A 24857-nucleotide genomic window follows, 5' to 3' on the forward strand; every position below is an offset into this window, starting at 1 on the left:
GGCCGCTGCCTGCACGGCACCGCAGCTGGCATTGAAGCACCAATGCCGGCTTGCCTACCTTGCGTCCTCCACCACGGCGGAGCTGGTAGGAATTCACCTCGCTGCTGACCTCATCCTTGAATCGGCGCACATCGATCGCGCCGCGATCTTCACGGACTCGCGGTCGGCACTCCGCCAGCTCGCCAAAGAGGAGCGCCCTCCCCCCCCCCCCCCCCCCTCGCACAGCGTGTAGCCCTGAAACTGCACGCACTGCGAGAACACGGTTGCGACGTGGCTCTCCAATGGATACCGTCACACGTTGGAATCGCTGGGAACGAAGCTGCTGACGACCTGGCGAGGACTGCACACGACCCTGTGGTTCGGCTGACAACGTACGCGGACTCCGTAGATTCAGCACGCCAGAACACCCGGTGAGAAATCGCTCGCAACCACCCCGATGCGCGCGTAGCCCCCGGCTGCCCCCCGCGTTATCTACCGGAGGGAATGCTAAACCGAAAGGAGCGCTCCCTCCTGCTCGCACTGCGGACCGGCTCTGTCTGGCCCGCCGAGCGCCGGCACCGCCTTCGCGGTGCTCTCTCACCCCTCTGCGGCGACTGCGGTAAGGAAGAGACACTCCAGCATCTCCTCATCTCCTGTACCGCTCTGGCTCCGCAACGGGAGCACCTCGCGCGCGCCTTCAGGAGGCAAGGGTTACCCTGCGCGACCATGAACCATGTGCTGCACCCGGCCGGAGCCATGGACCGTATTCGACCACGGAGTGCTCGAGCATTTTCTTCTGTTATAATGCGGTGCTTAGCAAGGGGCGTTTGTCGGACCCGCGATGACGACGAGAAACAGTCCTTGTATTTCTGCAGAAGGCATCGAAGCTGTTGCTGTTGGCGAGCGGGAAGACTTCGGTTTACGTCGAAGGGTGGCTCAGGTATTGGGGTAGTCGTCGTAGCTTCGTCAGAATCTGAAAAGGCAAACGCATCGCTGACGGCCAAGATTTCTTCGATGTATGCAATTGTCGTGCCCCTGCTTAGGTGTCTGTATTCTTGGCTGAAGTTCGTTAGCATCACGCTTCGTTTTTCTTCATGCAACTGAGCAATGCCCCTTGCGACGCAAATGTCACGGTCTCGAAGCAAACGCTGAACGCTCTCGATGACAGCTTGGATGTCTTCAGCTTTTTCGGTGCTGACGGGAAATATGACGCTGGAGCGAGGCGGGATGGTACTTGATCCTCGAGCACGTTCAGGGCATGTTGACATGGTTTCGTATCCGGCGTTGTCGTTTTGTCCGACGATAGGGTTATCGACTTGGTTCTTAAGTCGATGACGGCGCCGTTATGGTTTAAGAAGTTTATGCCAACTATGACGTCCCTGGAGCAGTGTTGTAAGATTACGAAACTCCCAGGATACGTGCGATTATTGATTGTGACTCTTGCTGTGCAGACTCCAGACGACGTTATTAGATGGCCTCCAGCGGTACGGATTTCGCCCCCCCCCCCCTTCCCAAGCAGTCTTAACTTCCTTCAACTTCAACTTCGTGGCGAAATGCCCACTGATGACGCAATAGTCGGCTCCAGTATCGACGAGAGCGGTGACGTTGTGGCCGTCGATGAGAACGTCGAGGTCGCTAATTCGTCGTCTTGCGTTGCGGTTGGGTCGCGGCGTCGGGTCACGGCTGCGTCGGTTTGTTCCGCTGCTTCGACGTTGCGTCGTCAGGTCTTCTTCGGGCCGTGAAGTTTCGACGTCAGGGCTTCGTTCGGCTTGCGGCGTGTTCTTTAGATTTCGTTGCGGCGTTGTCGTCGGCGGCGGAGGATCTTCGGTAGTTCGTCGTACAGCAACCGCACCTCCATCGGTTGCTGCCCTTAGTTTTCCGGATACGGGCTAGGCGACCGGTCCCGGTTTGGGCCAGTGTACTGCCGGCGGTGTGGTGACATGTATCCGCCGGGCGACGGCGAGTGGGAAGGTCGTCGTTCTTGCCACTGTGTTCCGGTGAGGCAGTCGTCGATGTCGCGAGGCCGTGCGCCTGGCTGCGGGCGCGGCGCGTTGATGGCGAATCCACGTAGCCCCATCTGTCGGTACTGGCAGCGGCGGTACGTGTGGCCGGCCTCCCCGCAGTAGTAGCAGAGCGGGCGGTTGCCAGGGGCGCGACAAACGTCGGTCTTCCTCGGCGTGTATCACTGGCCGGCTGGCGGGCGGTATGACGTCGGTGGTGGCGGTGGTGGTGCCTCGCGGTGGAACTGCTGGGGCGGCGCGGCGTCTTGACGTGGTCGAGGAGGGGGGCGTTGCGTTGGGCTGCAGCAGCATAGCTTATTGCTTGCAGCTGCGGCTGCGCTGACTCAGGGACGCCCAGCGACTGCTAGATTTCCTGTCGGACGATATCTGCGATCGAGGCATCTTGAGCCTGGCACGACGGGAACATTCGACGAAGATCTTCGCCCGCTAAGGCCATTATAGCCTCCCGCAGATCGTCGGAGCCGATAGCTTGAACCACTGCGCTTGCTTTGATCAAGTGGCGGTTATATTGCCGGGTGCGCATTTCCAACGTGCCCTTGATTGTTTTGGGCTCGGAGACGAATTCCTGGACTGTCTTGGGTGGGTTCCGCATGAGCCCAGCGATGAGTTCTTGCCTTACTCCTCGCATGAGGAAACGGACCTTCTTCTCCTGGGTCACGTTAGGGTCGGTGTGGCGGAAGAGTCTGGTCATTTCTTCCGCGAAGATTGTCACTTTTTCGTTCGGGAGCTGGACCCGTGTTTCTAGTAATGCGGCGGCCCTTTCTTTTCGCACGACGCTTGCGAACGCTGCGAGGAAGATGGTCCGGAAGATGTCCCACGTTGTCAGGGTAGACTCCCTGTTCTCGAACCACGTCCTGGCGCTGTCTTCCAAAGCGAAGTACACATAGCGTAACTTGTCGCTGAGGTCCCAGTTGTTGAAGGCCGCAGTCCTCTCGCATGACTCGAGCCACGTTTCTGGGTCCTAAAATGATGATCCCCGAAAGATCGGCGGCTCTCTTGGCTGCTGCATCACGATCGTGGGCGGTGGCGAAGTGGCTGTCATCGTTGCCGCAGTCGTGGTCCTGGCCTTGGTCTTCCGAGTCTTGTCGGGTAGAGGCCCGTACTCCGGTGCTAGACCTTGTTGCCTACGGCTAGCTCGCTGGTCGTGTTTGGCGTCGATGTCTTCTCCGCGCTGTGGGCTGGGTTCACGGCTTGACGGGGGCGTCCGGAACATGAACGAACAGCACCTCCACCAGATGTCACGTGCTCGTGACGTCGACGAAGGCAGCAGTCAGCACGTCCGAGATGAAACTCTTTATTAGGCCGAACTTGTCGCCGGGAAACTGAAAGTCAAACTACAGCAATACACTGATAGCGGCGAACAGAGCGTGGACCGTCGATCAACTGACAAGCGGTGAAGCGCGTCGGCATTTGTGCATGTGCCGTAGAATATTCCAGCGTTATCGCTGGTTGTCGCGCAATCTCTAGAATAAGCTCGAGTGTTCGCGTCTTGCGCGCAATCTTAACAAAATGATCTACAATAATCGCGAAGCCTCTCGAACAATGAGGCGTGGTTTGCGCTGAGCGTTGCTGACAGTCTTTGTGGGCGAAAACCGAATACAGCCGAAGTGATAATAAGAAACGCACGTGGCAATATCTGTGACGGAAATAAGTCAGCGGAGCCGTGGTGGACCCCGGCATAAAACACTTTCGTGTTAATAAGTTGACCAGCGACATGCGAGAAGGCGTTATTATGAAAAGGAATTCGAAAATTCAATTAGGCATCCTGATAAACTATGGAAGGAAATGTGGTCTCTGGACGTCAATTTCGTTGAGAATAAAAATTTCCACAAAATTATTCACAACGGAGAAGTTTCCACAGGTGAAATGTTAGCTGAGAGCTTGTATTTCACTAGGGACCATTCTACATCATCTTACTCTCCCGACAGCCTTATTGCCAGATATTCGTCGGCTCTTACTTGGACCAGTAAGAGAGAGAGAAGTAAGTTTATGAACTGTCAAAGAGTACGTCATGCGATTAAAACAATATAATATTTGCCCAGGGAAATATGTAATGGAAGTAATTTGCGCACCATTTAAACATATTTAATTTTTGTCTGCAAAACGCAACATTTCCTTTAGATATGCAAATAGCAAAAGTGTTCTATAAAAAGGGAGCCAAAATTACTTTGCCAACTCTAGGCCAATTAGTATCCTATCCTTCCTGTATTGTATAAATGTTTAAAAAGTTATACTGAAACGGATAGACAAATATTTATAGGCTCACACATAATCACTGATTCTCAGCATGGGTTCAGAAAAAAGCGTTCTACGGAAATTTCCCTGCTTCATCAGAAATTTCCCTGCTTCATCAGAGGTGCTCGGCTGCTGACCCGCAGGTCGTGGGTTCGATATGGGCCGCGGCGGTCGCATTTCGATGGAGGCGAAATGCTAGAGGCCCGTGTACGGTGCGATGCTATTGCACGTTAAAGAACACCATTTGGTCAAAATTTCCTGAGCCCTCCACTACGGCGTGTCTCATAATCATATCGTGGTTTTCGCAAGTAAAACCCCAGGTATTATTATTAGATTTGATAAAGTCGTATTTGTCTTATCAGGAACAGTATGTTCAATTTGGTGATTTTCAGTCAAGGACACGTGATATTATAGCCCGTGTACCCAAGGGCAGCATATTTGGGCTTATTCTCTTTAACATTTACATTTATTATATCACTAACATTGATGATCAGTGCAGATTCATTATTTACGTGGATGACACTACAATACATTCGTCAGCTGATACACACTATACGTAAGCTAGAACTCTGGACAAAAGAAAATGAATTGTCAGCTAACGTAAATAAAACTAAAGGTGAAATTTTTAATTCTAGAATTAAGAAATCCGTTACTCCGGTAAATCTACAGTATAAATTCCAGCCAGTAGAAAATGTTGGTCAATGAGATCACTTAGATTTTATTTTACTCAGCGCATGCAATGGAATGACCATGTTAATATTTTATGGAAGGCATCCACACAGTTTGGTATAGTTTGGTGTCATAGATATGTTTTACCTTTGAAAGCAAAACTCGCTATATACCGCGCTTTATTCATTCCACATCTGAAGTATTGTACATTAGCGTGGGCCAGGACGACTAGAACTAACTTAAGAAAACTAATTTAATTCAAGGAACTAATTTATTGTGATAATCGTCACAAATATCAATACTGTGTCGATGAAGAACGGCACCAGGGTTCGTGCGCGTGGGCAGCTAGGGCGAAACAGAAGAAGACGAACGAGAAAATATAACAGCCAGCCAGCGATCAGGCATTGCCACTTTTATAATATCTGGGGTTTAACGTCCTAAAACCACGATATGATTATGAAAGACGCCGTAGTGGAAGGCTCCGGAAATTTTGACCACCTGGGGTTCCTTAACGTGCACCTAAATCTAAGTACACGGGCCTCAAACATTTTCGCCCCCATTGAAAAGGCATTGCAACGTTTCTACCGTCATTACAATATTTTAAACCTATACAATTTCAGGCTCTTACGTAACTATAACATCGAACAAAAGAAGTCACGCCATATCCACGGAATGAATGATGTTAAGTGGGCGAAGCTCCAGAGGGGGAGATCATCGGTAAAACCGTAACCCTCCCGTGAAAGTTCGCCCATTACATCATTAAGAAAGGCGTGAGACTGTGTGCGTATATACAAATCAACTTTTATTTTGTTCTTTTATTTTGTTCGTCTACTGTCTACAGCCACCTGCTCCATCCGGTGACTACAGCCACCTGCTCCATCCGGTGAAAGAGGAAGCGCGTCAAGAGCGATTGCCTTTTATTGCGTGAGTCACGTGCGAGTGACGTCATCATGACGTCACTCACATTAGCGCCACCTGCTGAGTTAGTCATACAACTAGGTGGTTACGAACCGTCCACAGAGGAAGGACACACCCACGACGTAGTAAAGAAGAAACAACACCACACAGGCGAACACGCACGAGAGTGTCACTCGTCAACGTCGTCGTCTTCTGCTACTGCATACCAGAGCTGCATACTAGCTCGTGAGAAGCGCGCGTTCTGGTATGCAGTAGAAGAAGATGACGTTGATGAGTGGTTACAAACCGGTCACAGAGGAAGGACAGACCCACAGCTTAAGGAGTTTCACCCCTAAAAAAGACGTTTATCTACTATTGCAGAGTCAGCTTATACGCAACGTTATGAATCAAATTAAGCACACCGTCACCAACCCTACTGGATGCTTTCTCGTACATCTAACAATTGACAACAAAGAATTACTTATCAGCTGCCGTTACAATTAAATGAACGACATTCCGCAGGTATTGACAAAGATATCACAATTTCTCAACTCTGCCAATATCTTATTAACCTGCATTTAAGAGTTCTGCAAATTGCGTGCCTAAAAATAACGATAAACCGCACCACTAATATGCGTAAATTTTTTAGTGTATTTGCTGTTTATGTGTTCAGACTTCTGATCTGCGCTTGTATATATATTTATTGTATCGTGTGTTTTCTTGCCTTCACCGCAGTCTACAGTGTGTTTCACATTTATGTAATTCTATTTTAATTGTTCTTGTGCATCTTCACCACATCTTGTGTTCTGATGCCGTCACTGCCTCTGCCTCAGGTATACAGCGGGGTGAGCACGTAGTCAAGCGGATAGTCGCTTCTATTCTCACCCCCTCCATCAACTTTGAATTGGTGGGAAATAAAACCATTATTATTCTTATTTTATATAACTAGGCCAGAAAAAATGTGGTTCCCTGCAATATGCTCAAGAGACAAGTTCTTTAAATATTTATTCTCCAAAAGGGATCCTAGAGGACAGTGAGTTGCGGTAATAAGAGAAGCTATTGGCCTCGACATCGAACAGAGTCGTCACCTAGCGGCGAGCGGGCGAAACCCCGTAGTGTCGATGGCTCCTTGCGTCATCTGCTAGCCACAGCATGTTTGCATGTGCGCGGACGTCATCCGCGTCCTCGGAGGGCAGCTTATTTCGTTGTGTGCGCACAGTCACAAATGATTGTGCGTATGCCTACACAATACACACCAGCAGTTCGTCTTCCGCGGCTTACATGCCCTCTAAAAAGTGAGTGCATGCACATGTGGTTATGGTGTTTATGTAATCATTGTACCATAAAGTCACCTAAATCATTTCAATGTAGATGCCACATTGTCGTTCAGGCACATCATATAGTGTATTTGGCATCGTCCTAAACAAAAGAAGTAATAAATATTGAGGTGTGAATGCAGAGTTTCAGCGACACGATCTCGTGAATGGTTGGTGATTTCGAAATACTTGTGAAGGATGGTCAGTGGCAAGAGAGACCTGAAGCAATACACTTCTATAATTAAAAAAAAAAGTAAAAATGCGGATAGGTATTCATGCAAACAAAAAACAGAGGGTACAAAGTTCCACTTCAACTCATTACGCAGAAATACTGCCTTTTTCTTTTTTTTAATACCCGCTAGAGCAAGAACTAATTATTGATTTGGTTCAGTCGCGAAACATCATTGCTATTGTAGTATAGTCAGAACACACGCTTAACACGTACAAATAAAATAGGGGGAAAAAAGTCACAGTTTCGCAGTAAGGGCGAAGCAATGAATGCAATAGCAAGAAAAGCGGCCCGTGATGGACGCGCTGCTACGCTGCAGAAATATCTGCCCCCCGGCAGCAACTACCACGCGAGCAGACAGCGGAAGGGCAAGGTTCTCTCTGCGCAAATATTAGAAGAAGCGAGCGAGCTGGCCGACGACTTTTAAATGCGCCCGTTGCGCTCCTCGCGCCATCTCGCTGGTAATGAAGAAACGCTTATAAGCGCCTGCCGTCACTAAGTCCTGCCAGCGGTAAAGGGTGTGTATATAACGCTCGCCGTTAGCTACCTCAAGGATCTGCGCTTTGTGGCGTAGTGGTTAGCGCCACGCGCTGCAGAGCGAGAGTTCGCTGGTTTGATTCCGCGCTTCGGAAGCACTTTTCTGAAATATATTTATTTGGGAATTGTAATATATATATATATATATATATATATATATATATATATATATATATATATATATATATATATATATACATATATATATATACGGTGCATGACGGCGGCGACGGGGACGGCAAAAACCAGCCGAGACTGTCCATATAATTGCTGTCGCAATAAAAAAAACATCGAGCACAGTGCGAAAACACACCACTGTCTCCGAAGACTAGCACCTTATTCATTGGCTGATTGCCTTCTCTTACGTTAGGCCGGCTTCCTGCATTAATGTGGAAATGAAGATGATATGTAATAAAAGTAGGCTGTAGTGAACGCGTTTTATTCGACAACAATCGGCTCAAACCGCTCACAGCGAAGCGCCGCTGTGTACATTTGGATGCGTGCCGCCGGCCGCCAATCCACACTAACGCGGCGACGGTGCTGCCACTTGTAGCCCGATCTCGCGGTGAATACTCTTGGAAAGTCCCCACGTGTTCAGACCATTTGGTGTGTGCGGAAATAGCTGGCTCGTGAATTTCAGAGTAATGTAGCAATTCGAGTTTATTAGTTTATTTCGCAGACATGTCGTGCCATTATGACACATGTTATACTTTGCATGCCTGAAAACTTAGTCATAAGATAATGCTTCATTGATTGCCGTCAAAGGTTCCACGATATCACTGAAGGACGTAGGAGCTGGAATGTGGTCAAAGCAAGCATCCCTTATTCCGCGATAAGTAAGGTAAAATGCGTAGTGCGTACAAGGGCCCTTTCCTTGTAGATAGCATTCATAACTATGCTAACGTACTCATAGCGCATTCATAGCTATGCTAACATACTACCCATGTTGACGATGCTAACAAGCGATTCTAACATACATGAAAAAATTTCCCTTTCTGCGCAGTATGCCCAGCGAAAAGGACAAACAACCATGCCAAAATATAAATTCTTAGGTAACCGGATGGCGCTATCTTTACTTGATACCATAGGCGTGCGCACAGGGGGGGCAGGGGGGGCGGCCGCCCCCCTAATCACCTAAGAGGGAGGGCGCAGAATCTGCCCCGTACATTGACCCTTCTAGTCATCTAAGAGGGGCGGGGGCGAAATCTGCCCCATACATTGACTTAGTAGGGTGGGGGGACGCTGCGATGAACTGTCGCCCCCCCCCTGATGGGGAACGCTGCGCATGCCTATGCTCGATACATTCTTGTGATTAAGTCATAATCAGTGATAAAACAGTAAACATTATGTATTATTTATTTATTTACAGGTACTGCAATCTGTTACCAGATCTTGGCAGGGTGGGTATACATGAAAACGTGCAAGCATTTGAGCACATACAAGTTCATAGAGATTTTTCCAATCCCTTTGCATACCGAACCTAGTAAGTGACACAACCAGCGAGTGAGAGCAGCGCACTGTTGACTACGATTCGAGAAGTACCGCACAAAGCGCCGCTCGCATCGCAAACGATTCATGTAATTGCTGTTTCCTTGTAGTTTATGTTATCTCCCGAATAAACAAGCCAACCTTGGCCTTCTTGACATCGCAATAGGCTCACGTTACTAAGGTTTTATGACAAGAATAAGCGGAACGACTTCTTGCAAACGCAGTCAATCAAGGAAGCTTTCGCTTCGAAAGCGCGCCTCTGCAATTATATAAGAAATAGTAAAATGTCTTGGCACGAGAACAAGGAAATCAAGCACATAGCAAGCTGTGCTGCGCATGGCCAAGTGAGCTAATTTGTGCCTAATATGCTATAGGGAGACGTTCTCGAAAATGAGAGGGAGTTATGCAAGGTTGTTTTTGTTCCTTAGGGCGTTCCTGCACCCTCGAGCGGTCGCAATAAAAGCGCGCCCGCACAACGCTGAGCGTGGCAGAAGTGACTTCGTCTTCCAGTAGCAGAACTCTCCTGCAAGCACCGAGAAAGTCACGATGAAGAGGCTGGCGCTCATACTGGTGGGCGTTCTTCTCTGCGAAGGTAAATTCCAGAGCTGCCAAGTGTTCTACGTCTATCTATCTGGAAGCGACAATACCTCCTCAGTTTTTTTACTTCGTCAATCTGAAAAAAAAAATGATTGGATGTTTCCTGGAGAAAGGGATACATCGAGATGCTTTTGATGACAATCGCCTACAGAAGGCCGCACAAAGTGAAACTCTCACTTTAACTCAACTACTGATAACGCCACATTGTCTGCCGAATAAGCTGCTCTGAAGCGGGTTATTCCGCATGAATTAACACAAGCTTAGCACAATTTGATGCAGAGAAAAATGACAGGATGTTAAGAGTCCTCTAATTTGTGAACTTACTTTCAAAGTGTGAGTGAGCTATATTTTGCAGCACGGTGTGTCCAGATAAGATCGAACACGAGGTCCCGGTCACCATTCCCGATTTTGATGAAATTTGCTGTAGGTCTAGGCATTACACCCACAACAATGGTTTCGAAGTTAGTTTCGAGAAAAAAATTGTGTTCGCCTGAAAAAAATATACAAATTTTGGCTGCAAAAAACACTTTTCCGCCAATTTCGCGATTTCTGAATTTTGAGCGCATCTAGGGAAAAAAACGGTGCACTTCTCGGTCACAATATTTATCGCCCTCAAAGAACAAGTGAAGTATAATCTTATGACCCTATTATTTTTCTTCCTTCTCGAAACACTTGTGAAGAAAAAAATCGCAAACTTGGCAAATCACACAAAAATACCTGTATTTCAGGAATTTATTGCTGCAAACAAGTTAAAGTGAGGATAATAAAAATCAGTACATGTTAACTTTGGTACTTTCGCTCTCTTTTAAAATAATTTGTGTGGTTTTATCACTCTTCATTTTACTCGATAAGTGGGCTGAAACGTAAGTTATTTACCAAAAATGCCGCAATTCAAAAATAGTTTTCTCAAAAAGGCCATTATTAATTTTTTTAAAAATCCCTCCGATTGAAGTCAAGGACGTCATCTATCTTTCTGCATAAAAAAACGTTGCATTATTTTGGTTGCTAACAAGTTATAATGCGTCAAATGTGACCAAGTCAGCCTAGGGGCCGCGTCGTTCGTTATGTGCTGAAACTCGGATATAAGTTGTTAAAATTACTTGTACGTGACATAATCCCAAATCAGCAACTCCACACCAACAAATGCGCAGCCAGGTGTCATGGTTCAGCACGCTTTGTCTTCGATCAGCCGCTTGACAAACCTGTAGTAGCGGCCGCTCGATGCTGCGGGCGCTCACATTACATGAGTGCCGCTTCAACTGCGGATAAACTACACTCAGAGGACGAACGAGAGAAAGAATGCACCACTGTGAAATTTAAAGGCTGTTAAGTGCCAACAAAAGCCATATTATACAACGAAAACTCTGCCGGTAATCTTGCAGTGAGCGCCTCCAGTAGAGCGCTCATGTGTTGCTTTTTCTCTTCGGATGGCCTAAAGATAATTAGGTTCACTCAATCAGCAATATATGACACAAAAGCAAGCCATTGACATCTAAAGAACTGTCTGACACGTGCTTCCGACGGTCGAACAGCTCAAATTGTAGTTCTTCTCTATATCGTGGTAGAACACTTGTGTCAGCCGGCTGTGAAAAGAAGTGAGTGCAAGTCCTTTGCTTCATTAAAGCACCGCTTTTACATAATGTATTGTTGTGCGTCCACACATATTTTCAACGCAAACCGAGCGTTTATCACGATATTTTGAGGCTGCGGGTATAACAGGAGGGAAAAAATACATGAGCGCACTACTGGAGGCGCTCACTGAAAGATGATTAGCAGAGTTTTCGTTGCATAATATGACTTTTGTTGGCACTTAACAGCCTTTTAATATTCACAGCGATGCATTCCTTATCTCGTTCGTCCTCTGAGCGTAGTTTGGCGCGTAAGCGGAGCTCATCCGCAATCGAAGCGGCACTCTGTAATGTGGGCGTACGCAGCATCGAGCGGCCGCTACCGCGGGTGTGTCAGGCGGCTGATTGCAAGACGAAGCTTGCCGAACCATGCCACCTGGCTGCGCATTTGTTGGAGTGGAGCTACTGATTTGTGATTATGTCACGTACAAGTATTTTGAACAACTTATATCCGAGTTTCAGCACATAACGAACGACACGGCCGCTAGGCTGACTTGGCACATTTGACACTTTATAACTTGTTAGCAACCAAAATAATGCAACGTTTTTTTTACGCAGAAAGATAGATGACGTTCTTGGCTTCAATTAGAGGGATTTTAAAAAAAATTAAAAATGGCCTTTTTGAGAAAACTGTTTTCAAAGTTTGGAGTTTTTGGTAAATCACTTACGTTTCAGCCCACTTATCGAGTAAAATGAAACGTGGTAAAACCACGCAAATTATTTTAAAAGAGAGCGAAAGTATCAAAGTTACAATGTAGTGATTTTTATTATCCTCACTTTAACTTGTTTGCAGCAATTAATTCCTCAAATACAGGTATTTTGTGCGATTTGCCAAGTTTGCGATTTTTTTCTTCAAAAGTGCTTCGACAAGCAAGAAAAATAATAGGCTCATAAGACTATATTTCACTTGTTCTTTGAGGGCAATAAATATTGTGACCGAGAAGTGCACGGTTTCTTCCCTAGGTGCGCTCAAAATTCAGAAATCGCGAAATTTGCAGAAAATTGCTTTTTGCGGCCAAAATTTGTATATTTTTTTTTCAGGTCAACAAAATTTTTTTTCGCAAAACTAACTTCGGAACCATTGTTCTGGGTGTAATGCCTAGACCTACAGTAAATTTTATGAAAATCGGGAATGGTGACCGGGACCTCGTGTTCGATCTTATCTGGACACACCCAGCAGAGGTTTGTTTACAAAAGTATGTCATAAAATTGTGTTTAGAGCTAAGCTTGCTTTCTTTGGGCTCTTTACGGCCTACAAGTTGATCCCAAAGCTTTTTGCGCAGTTATGCTGACGGAAGCGATACGCCCTCCTGGAAAATCGAACAACGCACCACGTCGCAACACTAAGCGGGAGAAGTGTGGTGTAAGTATACATTCGTATAACATTACCCACGATCACACGGAAGAGCATGTCAAGGCTCATTTACACCAGCGATGTTCATACCTGCCTGCGACTTATACCCGTCGCCACACAGAATTCACGTCTGATCGCACATGGCCATGGCTCACATTGTCATTGCCCCGTAGAGTGAGCGTCCTGTTCCTGCGCATGTGACTGGCTCAGAGGTTTGTGACTGTAGTCGCGCGACTGAAAGATCGAGCAGCGAGCGACTGAGCCATGGCAGTCGCTTTGTGACCAAAGGGCCATTTGCGACCAGTCACTTTGCGACTAACTCGGTCGCACGACCGGTACTAGTCGCAGGTGTGAACGAGCCTTCAAAGTTAATAACGCCTGCGGAAAAGTGCAACATTTGTGGAAATAGTAATGAAGGTTCTTACTTTTTTTTCTCATATTGTTATTTGTATAAAATTCCGAAACGTTATGTTTTTGTATGAAAAAAAAATTTTTTATATGGGCAAGTTCTGGGCAGCCAGAAGCGACGTTGAGAAGACGCGAAAAACGTGACAAATTTACGAATAAGGTCTGATGGTGGACATAGGTACTATTCCTTACTGCATAAACCTGGAACGAGGAACATGTGCCCATACTAGAGAGTTTTTGTGTGAAAGTGTGTTTATATATTCAGTACATTCCGATCCTCAGCATGACACTAGGAAGCTGGTGCCATCTACATGCATGGATTTAACAGACCACGTGCTGAAGGTATGAGGTCCAACTTGGGACTGAGGTTAATCTATTAGGGACAGGTGTGACCGTATGCTCACGTAAGCATGAACAAGGCATGGAAATCCACAGAAATTGTCGTTTGGTCACCGCATGAATCGCATTGCTTGTGTCGTTAAAATACCGCCACGTAAGGCATTAGTGTTGTATACTACATTATCTGTAGCTTCCCGTTGCCTTTATTGAGCTCAAGGCTTCAGCTTATGTTTGCCCATAAGTACCTTGTCGATTTATTATATGGAACTTGTGACTGATGATAAATGGAGACAGACGATAATGAATGATGATAAACGGAGACAGGAATCAATTTCTTGTGGACGATTTATTTGAACTAATGGAGGTCAGCGTCCGCTCCGAGCGACTTATGCACGCGAATACACAAGGTTAAAACGTCCTGTGCATTATAAGCCAGGCTCCTTTTCTTAGCTGGTGTTACTCATAGGCTATTCTGGTCTCTTTGCACGCGGGTGGATGCTCGGAAGAGTCAGGACGGTATGGATAGAGATTATCAATGGTATGAGAAAGTTTGCGCGTACAGAGGAGAAAGAAAGTGAAAAACCATATAGTAGCTTGCGTGGCGGTGTTGTAGGCAAATGTTTGAAAATTAAGAACGCTGTCCCAGTCATCGTCAACAGATCCCACGTACATCGCGAGCATATCGCCGAGAATGCAGTTGTGTACCTCTATGTCAGCTGATAAGTATGTGGATGGCATGCTGTGTTCGTTTTAATGAGTAAGATGCATTTCGAAAGGAAAGCCTCAGCGACTTCAGAAAGAAATGTGCGACTTCTACCAGTGAGGATTTCGGGAGGTGAAATATACACAATAATAAAGCGAGTCAGGAAGAAAAAGAAGACTACATTTCTCGCTGAAGTGGATCGCAAAGCAGCTGTCCTGTGTAGCGTATCAGGTAATCGACACCGACGTATTGCCATCCGGCGTAGTTGAAGAAGGACCGTATAGGTGAACGCCTATGCGTTCCCGTTTATGCCTCTATGCGAGTCACCTCTATGCGAGTCGTGAGCCCGATAGATAATCTGAAAAAGTAGCGATCCGCGGGTGACGGTATGGTTTGGTGGTCGAGATCCAGACAGAGCCGAGATCTAGACCTGACATGGAATGGGGACTGATGGTTTCGCGAGTAGCGCCTCGAGGCCGATGCGAATGGGACAGGGCCTGTCGATCAGTGCTGGCGCCCTCAGCGGTAGACAACGCGAATCTAGTAGTCGTTGATGTGGAATGGCTAGCGTTCAACACGGCCAGGCGGGTCTTTCAACTTATCTTTATAGCAAAAAAAGCGCGGTAACCTTTTACTACATTGAAGGGGCGACCATGCAGGTATGGGCAGACCTTTCCGAGCACCCAGACTTGAGGTCAAACACCTCTTGAAGGACACTGTACCTCGTTACGGCTTTTGAGATTGTGCGAATCGCGTAGGCGACAACCTGTGCAGGCTAGCCGGGCTATCGTTGAGCGTGTGCGGCGCCAATACCGACGCCGCTTTTGTGTGTACGCACTTCAGTATTGCTCGTCGGGTCGAAGTGGCGTGTTGATGTGGAAATAAAACTCAACGGGTTAGGTAGGAGACCGGGAAGAAAGATCCACTCCGCCGCGAATCTAGGTGAATGGCGACACAACCGGCGCCTCTTTAAGCATGTGGCCGTGGCGTCTTGGTTGGAGCATCTGGCTTCAATACTCGGAACACAAAGCTCACGCTCAAAAGTCGGAACATTTTGGACATTATGAAGACAATATCTTCCTTGCACTCTACCATGCGCATTCTATTATGTCCGACGACTATGCAAGCCGACCCGGAAGGCGGTGCTATATCACTCTTAGAAAGAAAGGTCGGCATATTCACAAACTAAATACTAACCGTTTAATTGTCACAAAAAGCACTAGCCTCTTATTAAGTGAAGGTAGTAAAATGCAGGTTAGTGAAATTTGCTACCTCGTTAGTAAGTGAATAGTGCTGACTCGAATGGCAAGTCCATTACTAAGTTAGTAACTGCGCTAGCAACTTAGAAACCGTATTAACTCTTGTGGACTACAACGAGCCAATAAGAGGTTTACGCCTATTTTGTTTAAATGTGCGTGTGCATTGCCACTTCAAGATGATTCTGCTACAAAAGTATCTACAGGATAAAAAACGAAGTGACATTGTCCTCGTACATTAACTAATGGCCGCTAATTGCTTCATGCAATTATCATGGTAAGTATGCATCACAGCAACATACATAGAGGAATGAATGGATCACAAACGAGAACACGCACGCAAACCCACTCACAGAATATCAAGACTTCTGCGTAGCAGATATCTTCTCTAGCAGCAGCTTGAATGCTATTTATGCTGCTGTTTATGCTGGTACTGGTTTTCAGCCACATAATTTAGAAGAATAATTGATGTCTTCTACACATTAACGTGTGCCCTTATATTTGCTTAAATGTGTACTATCACGTAGAACGAAACTTTTTATTCCAAAGTAATCAATAATATTAAAGTTTGTCGAAATTTTGCTAAACACTGTCACGATTACGGAAAAGTATACTGCGGCATCTACGAAAGATCTGGCAACGTGGGTGGCTTAGTAGTTACTTAGTTAAAAACGCCAAGAAAGCTTCCCTGGTTAGTAACGGTAAAAGTTACGATCTTTACTACCTGCTGGCTAGTAAAGGGATGCCGCGAAGGTAGTAAAATACGCTCGAAACTAGTAAATACGTGCGTTTACTAACTGTTTACTAACTTTTTTTCTAATAGTGCTATATAGCTTAAACAGGGTCACACTAGGTCGCTTAACTTCAACCAACCAGTTTACTTGCTTGCTATGAGCACTTGTTAACACTAAGCAATGCTGTCTAATGATAAACAAATGATTGTAAGTGCTGCCTTTAAGCGCTTAAAGACCAAAATTGTCTTAAAGGAGCCTTACGGCGTTTTCGTGTCTGCCTTCTTTAGCACTGGAATACGTGTAGTAATGCATGCCGAGAAGAACGCAAAAAGAAGGATGAAAATTGGTGGAAGACAACTGAAGTTATTGGTCTTCAAATTTCAAAACTTGAGCAGTCGACGACAAGAAACGTTCCCTTTCGCACTCCACACTCCTGCTGACGTCTATAGTAAGTTCTGATCCCTGCGCGCCTTTTAGAGAGACATACCGGAAGTCTCACCTCATGGTTGCCTTCACATAGTACCTTGTCACTGCCCTTTTTGACGGTGTTGTTACCGTGGTTACGACGAGCCACGTGCGTCCACTAGCAGACGCTCCCGTGGTCTGTCGTGTAGAGCACACAATGAGTCTGAACGACCTTACAGGCTTCGAGCTCGAACTCTTGCGCCGGAGCGTAGTCCTGCATATCGTGCCGCATGAGGACGCGCCATTGTGCCTCTATTGTAGTTCACTATAAGAAAAGTACCGTAATCCTTTGAATAACGCCGCTCCCATCTCTCCTGCACCTCCTACTAAGTGCAACGCGTCGCATGCATACGGAGACCAGAGAGGAACTTTTAGCGTGGCGCTTAGGCGGAAGAAACATCGCCGCCTAACGAAGTTTCTTTAGGTGGCGTTGCTGTTTTTTTTTGTTTATTGTCTTTTCCGCCTAAGCGCCACGCTTAAAGTTCCTGTCTGCTCTCCGTATCCATGCGACGCGCCCGTTAACATCCGCGCTGCATGCAACGCTAGCGTTCATTACAGCGCTTGAATGGCCCAACTAGAAAACTTCACCTATGGCTTCCGAAGGCACACAACTGTTGAAAAAAGAAAAGAAACCAAGAGTTTTAGGACAGGAAAAAGCAGATTGGCGGAAATAGGAAATCATTTTTTTTCTGACAACGTATAAATAGGCGTTTTAATGTTTTTAGCGCAGAGTAATGTGGTCTCGCTACCACCATATGAATATCACATGCTACTTGTCGCGTCAAGCCAATCGAAAAAGTCACAGTTTCACCGCCAACGCGAAGCAATGAATGCCGTAGCAAGAAATTGTAATGTCACACGAAGAACGAGAAGCAGTTCGATACTTGCAGCGCGCCGCTGAAGCACAAAGAAGGACGCCTGAAAAGAACGCACAGTCATGCACAGGATAAGCGTGAACTAACAAATATGGCATTTGTTACGTCTTTGTGCTTGAGTAACACGCTGCAAGTGTCGACAATGGAGAATCAGATACTCTTAGATATTTCTTTTTCTTTTAAACTGCGGCGCGTGGAATGACCGCCTGCGTTTCCTGCACACGGGGGCGTCTTATACAAGGTGTGCCAGGTGTTATTTGTTTCTTTTTTTCTTCCACATCACGAGTGGGTACAGAAAAGGGCCACTTTGTCGTGTTTTCAAGGGCAGTTTTCAAGTTGAGTGAAAATTAGGAGCGTTGCGTGATAGAAAACACGCTCAAGCTCCTCCGAGATTTGCTTACCATCAGCGATAAATGGTGTACATAAATAGCTCGCCGTTATTTCGCCGGCGCAAGCATGGGGCATGGTTGTGTTGTCTAATGCAGCGGGCTGGGGAGCGAGGGGTCGATGGCTCGAATCCATGCTTCGGAATTTTTTTCTTCTGCTTTATTTTTCTTTGTGCCTTTTTTCTATATATACATACATATACATATCCGGGACATGACGGCGACGGCAAAAATCAGTCGGCGTTGGCACTTGCGCAATGATATCGACGCATTCCACAGTACAGAACAAGCGATGAAAGGGACATGCTTAATTTGTTTCGTAGGGCCCCTTTAAAGGGATCCTGAACTACCCCTCCTGCTTGGCGAAACACACACAAACAGCTTAAAGCAGACGCTGCTGTGAACAGCACCGCCAAATCTTGTATTCGAGCACGGCAAGGAGAATGCACAAGCGGAGCACGAAGCTGCCGCTTTCTCAAGCGACCTCTCGTCATACAGAGGCCCGTACTCTCTTCGAAGGGCCGCCATACTACACATGTTTCGTCACACAACAGGATGCTGACTACTTGCGGAGAACTGGCATAAGCCTGAAGCGACGCTTGCATAAGATACGCTTCTTTACACGGGGCGCAACCATGTGCCGGGTGCCGCGCTCTATAGTCTGCTGTAATTACTGGAGTCCGGATTTTTAGCCACTAAAGAATCGCGTTTTATTGACCGAAAACCGGCAGGCAAAACAACGTTTCAGGCCTGCAATGTCGTAAATATAGGCACAATCAATTTTTGCATTAATGCTAATAGTTTCAAGCGAAGACGTGCTCCACTTGTATCTGCGACAGGAAAAAAAGATGTTGTTCGCGATGGCGGAAAGGCGCCACCAGTTGAACGCAGCCATGCAATTGTGCCATAAGACTGCTGGACTAATGACGATCAATTGACCTTCAACAAGCACGCCGCACAGATTCATGTTTAATGGCCACTGTCGCTTACCCGAGCGTCGCATATAGTGAAACAGACATGAAAATGAATACTTGAAAGCTTGGAATACTGATTTAAAAAGCGCTACTTTACGTCTGGCTGATGCAATTAAATTTAGAGAACGCAAACAGACATATAATAAATGCAAAAGAGACGACGTTTGATTAAAAAATACACGTGTTCTTACATGGGGACTGTTACGTGCAACTCTGGCAATTTTCACATATCCAATGACCTTATCCCAATTGTATAGGTAAGGCATCACAGCGCTGCCAAATACACTTTCGCCCATTTGAAGCGCACATGTTTGAAGGAATCTATTTGGGCAGCACGCTGAACGTAGTCTAACAGTCACTGGGAAAATTGTACATACACTAGCAAACTACCACCATCTCCAGATTCAAAATTGTACCTCCTGTCACTGAAATGATCTTGTACGCTGAGAAGGAGCGCTCCACGTCGACAGATGTTATTGGAGTGCCGTTGTGCTCGGGAGCAGTCGCTGGCTTCACTGACACAGGTGTCCTACCGACACATGCTCACGAGCAAGGACTCCTGAAATTTCTTTAAGGGCCCCTAAACCACCTCCGATAATTGTTTAACATTTCAACTAAACGCGCGCATCTAGTTCAGATTGTCGTCACAATCAACGCTGCCAAACGCGGCAGCGCTTATAACCGTGGGCGTCCGTTTAAAAAAAAAAAAGATCGCTTCCCCTCTCGGGGCCTTTCAGTAATCCTCAGCGTTGGCGGCGACGTCAACATTTTCGTCTGCTCATGTCAACCACCAAAAAAAAAAAAAAAAGACCGCCAGGCCTACGCAGAAATTGCAGCACAGTCACAGCGAAAGCTGGAAGAGCGGCATCTCTAGAGCCCGTTGTAAACTCTCTTGGGGCTACTAATACAAGTACACTTCAAGGTACCCACTACGCCATAAATTATAATTTTTGTGAAGAATCGGGAGGCACCGACAACGCCACTATTCGTCATTTCGCGGAGAAGCGAGGTACCCGCTACGCATCTGCAAGGCGTTATGTGCACTTTGTTGATGCGGCCGCAGATGACGATGAAGATTTATGGTTGAGCCCTTTGTAATGGGCTGGCAGCTTTAACCGACCCACTAGTTACGTAATTCGCATTGTGTGACGCGCGGTCGTTATTTCACTCTCCTACCACGCAATACACCATGTTAATGCGAGAAAGAGAGAGATGCAAAAATTTTATTCAGGCCCTGAGGAAATGGATCATGGGGGTCTTATGGGCTTCCTTGGCAACTAATACAAATACTCATCTTTACACAGCGCACACACACGAACACAGAAGAATAATACAAATACTTAATAAAAATACACTTGCGAGGTACCCACTACGCTATAAATCATAATTTTTGTGAAGTAGGGTAGCAGTCACTATGCCATTTGTCGTCTTTCCGCGGAGAACCCTGGTACCCGCTACAGATCTGTAAGGCATTGTGTGCACTTCTTTGATGCTGTGCCTGATGACGATGAAGAATTATGTCAGAGCTCTTTGTGATGGGCTGGAGGCATTCAACGACCCACTCGTTGCGGAATTCGCATTGCGTGACGCCTAGTTACAGAATTGGCGTTGTGTGACGCCTGGTTGTTATTTTGCTCTTCTATCACCACATATTGCAGATGTTAATGTGGTTCCTTCCGGACATGAAGACTGTATAGGGTCTTTCGGAGAGGAATTCGGAGAGGAATTCAGCATAGAACCTCGTTCCATGCTGGATATTTTTTCTTATTTTTTTATTTATTCGTGCGATAGCAGTTGCGCACACCGGCGGTGGCGGACAACTACGGCGCTAAAAAAACGGCTGTTGTTGTGTCACATAACAGCTTTCGCTGTGAAAGAACCTGCTTGTATGTACGCAGGTACGCGTACTTGCCACTCTTCCTCATCGCACGGTGAGGAGGAGCGCTCGGCTAGGAGGAGTGACGAGACGACGAACGCAGCATAACGAAGGAAAGAGTGAAACGAGCGGAGGCCTCTTTTGTAGGATCAAACTCGTGTAACTGCGCTATTACAGCACTGTTTCGAAAAATGCTCACGGCTACGAGTTCGTTGCAGACTCGTGCACAACTGCAACACCGCAATTATATTTTTACCTCTGGGTGGTTTAGGGGCCCTGTAAGGACAGAAAATCCCTCGTTCTTGTCCAAGACCGATTGCAACTTCGCACGCGCCTTTTCGGCTACTAGTCCTTCAGGAATGGCGGCGATTATTTGCTGTACATGGCGAATTAGCGCAATATTATAGTTTCTCCCGAACATTCAAGTTTCCTGATAGTGCTGACGAGAAATGTGATGCTCGCACACAAGTAGGCAAGATCTCCTTGCACAGAGAAGACAGCTTGAGCCTTCCTCACGGTAGCCCTCTCGTGACCTGAAAAGCCGTTAATGCCGGCGTTGATGTCCGAAAAATAGGAGTTGTAATGATCAACAGCATCTAGCCAAGTTCACCAATGTGTGACGATGGGCTATGCCGGAATGGGTACGTACGGAAACTTCTGCTTGAACGAGCGCACCCGAGAGGGTGCCTTCAGGAACGCGGCCTTGGCTTTTGTTTTGCAGGAGTTGGTTGAACAAGCGGTGTAGGTTGAACTCCATACAGTTCCGAACAGTCGGTGTTGCCCGGTAACACGAACAACGGTCTCAAACTGCACTTGAAAGGGAAAATTGAGGCTAAATAGTGTTCATAGAGGCGCCAATTTTGATATAGGCATTTATATGCATTTGCGTGCATTTAGGCAAAAGCGCTCAAAATAGGCATTTATAGGCACTATAAAAACACTATAAAAACCCTTCTTAACCTCCAAGTCGTGCTCATTTATCAAAGTGGCGCGATAGGAGCGCCAGGAACAAAATAGGCATTTGCTTAAAATGTGATCTCTTGTATAATTACATAAGTGCAACACTAGCGCGCTGCGGAATCACACCTGGAGAGGATGATCGTGTTTCATGACGCGCGCTCAAGGTCATGACGCCCGCGTGATTTAGCTTGCTTCCGCCGCGTCACCCCTCCACGTGTAGCTTCCAGCGCACTCGTTGGGACCAATGAAGAGAGAGAGTGTAAGCCTACGAAAAAAATCACAGCATATCCACGGAGTGAATGATGATGAGTGGGCGAAGCTCCGGAGGTTCATCGGTAAACCAGGAATCTTCCGTGAATTCTGCCCAGTACATCATCAACGACGTGAGATCGGGCGCGTTTATACTAAAGGGTCGATGAGAGTCATGGCGACTTGCAGCTCACTTTAATTTCACATGTACGCTGTGAATTTTTATTGTTTAATCACGCACAGGAGAAATCTCACACAGGCGCTACCTTGAAGGTCAAAATCCAGTGCCTATATATACGGGGTGGTCAGTGAATGGTTGTACAGCGCGAGCAGTCGGTTTTTTCAATCAAGAAAGTCGCTAGCAGACGCTGCCTGCGTCAGCGTCGCGAGGCGGAGAGGGGAGGGAACCATAGGAGAGAGGGGGAAACGTAGGAGAGGAGAGGGTGAGGGCACCCCTAAAATCGGAGAGCAGCTGCACCGCCAACGCCATCTAGCGTACCTTCACCCAACCGCCATATTGTACGCATGACTATGAGACAGCGCCCTCTCGGAAACGAGACGAGAAATGGAATGCGTCCAACGCCATCTAGTATATCGTCACCCAACTGCAGTTTGCATGCATCTCTATGGGACAGCGCCCTCTATTGTACGATAAAGGGATAAACAAAATCAGGGTTCCCCTGATTTTGTTTTCGTCATATATGACGTTAAGCTCAGGGGAACGTTTGTTTTCGGCGTTGCCGTTTTGCCTTTCGAGCGCGAGAGCGCGCTCACGATCGTTTTCATTCATGGCAGAAAGTCAGCGCCATCGCCATCGCTATCACGTGTAGTGGGTACATTCCACTATACGGTGGCTACATACAGGGGACGCACAGCCCACGCCTTAAGGAGCTTCGCCCCTAAAATCCCTGTAACTTCACTCGTTGTTGACGGATTCGGGAAATTCTTGCGGCGATCGACTAGTGAGGCAGTCAACTCCGATATTGAGGTCAATCAATCATTACTTAGATAAGCGGTGCAGGATACTTGATTTCTGGCTCAGACCCATAGATGAGCTGTCGATACGAATTTTGTATTTGTGCACATTCGGTGTAAATTTTCGCTGGGCTAATGTCACCAGTGCGCGGTGTGCATGGGTGAATTTGTGATATCGACGCGGCTTCTGTTCCCGTAAGTGTTAATTACCCGGTAAACAACAACAAAAATAAACATGGCTGGGTGGAATCGTAATGCATTTAAAATTTAATCACTATTCAAATAAATAATTAATCAAGTAAAAAAAAAGCTCCCCTAACCTGAAAGCTGGGGAGGTGCGAAGAACTGGTGTTTCCCATAGGGACACGTCAGTTGCAATGAGAAGACAGGACAGCGCAGCGTCCTCTAATTGCTACAGAGATCTTCGCAGACAGCGTCCATCGCAGAAACAGGGATTCTCCTGAGCCAACGCGCCGTCTTATTTGTCACTCGGATAAGAGCACGTGGCGTTACCTCTCGCGAGCGAGCACGTGTTCTCGCGAGCTTTTCCCGGGGTAACGCGCCGTCTTATTTGCCACTTACTTTACCGTGACGGGCTACGAAGACAAGAGACGGAGGCAGCTCGAGAGCGTAAGGTGCTTCGCACCTAAGTTGGAGGCGACCCTAATCTTCGACTTACGTAGGTGTCTCGCGGCGCCACTCACACCTCGGCTTTTGTGCACGCTGGTGTATTCCTTGAGACACCATTGAAAAAATCCGTAAAACAGGGGATGGGTGCTCGAGCCAACGTTTCGACAAGTGGACTTGTCTTCTTCAAGGCTGGAACTGATTTCAGGCTGGAAGGCTGGAACTGAAAATCAGCTCCAGCCTTGAAGAAGACAAGTCCACTTGTCGAAACGTTGGCTCGAGCACCCATCCCCTGTTTTACGAATTTTTTCATCGCAGCTTCCATCTTCCACTTCCTGCCGTTTTTTGAGACACCATTGCGTTTCGTCACACTGACGAAGCGTATCTCAGAGACCGCGTAGAAAGTAGTGCGTTGCTTAGATCTGCCAGTTGTGGCCAAATAGTTGTGGCCAAGTATCGTTCTTTTGTGCGGCCAAAGAAGGATCCCAGCTGCTCACAAGTAAACCATCTGCTGTTTTAATAAACTCCTTCAATTAATTTTCACAAATTAACCTGACACTTCGTTGGCCCTCATCCTAAGAAGGCTTGCGCTCCGACATCATACGTATCCAATATAACTCTTAACTTGTACCAGAACCATTAATTTCGTACCAATTTTATTTCCTACAAGACTTTTCTGAATATTCGGAAAACCGAAAGCAAGTAGTTGACTGGAAGCTTGAAAGAGAAATAAGACTGTCACTCGGTGATCGTGCCACTAATTAATAACATTATTTTCATATGCTGCTCACAGTATGTCTACTGCAAACCTGGGGAGTACTGCGAGACACGCGGTCTACCGGCTCCTTCATGTGAGTACTTTTTAGTACCTTTGTTTGTCCATGTTGGAAGCGTATGTGTCATGTCTTATACCCAACATAATCATCTTGGCTCGTTTCCGTTGCAGAACGAAGGCCTCTCCCAATGATATTCAACCAGCCCTGTCACTGTCGAGATGATTACATTTTACGCTTACGAATTTCTTAATGTCGTCGCCGCACTTAACCCTTTGTCATATTCGGCCTTGCTTCGTACCTCTTG

At 46.7% G+C, this 24857-nt stretch overlaps 1 long non-coding RNA gene across 1 annotated transcript; it reads left to right on the forward strand.

Annotated features, from left to right (window-relative positions):
• The first annotated feature begins 9696 nt into the window (after window positions 1–9696).
• Window positions 9697–24631, forward strand: LOC119395556 (uncharacterized). The gene is made up of 3 exons (XR_005184241.1): window positions 9697–9963; window positions 12880–12959; window positions 24571–24631. It is a non-coding gene; the product is annotated as an uncharacterized LOC119395556 (long non-coding RNA).
• Window positions 24632–24857: the final 226 nt, after the last annotated feature.

The sequence above is a fragment of the Rhipicephalus sanguineus genome, chromosome 6 (genome assembly GCF_013339695.2).
Source record: "Rhipicephalus sanguineus isolate Rsan-2018 chromosome 6, BIME_Rsan_1.4, whole genome shotgun sequence".
NCBI classification, from domain to species: Eukaryota; Metazoa; Arthropoda; class Arachnida; order Ixodida; family Ixodidae; genus Rhipicephalus; species Rhipicephalus sanguineus.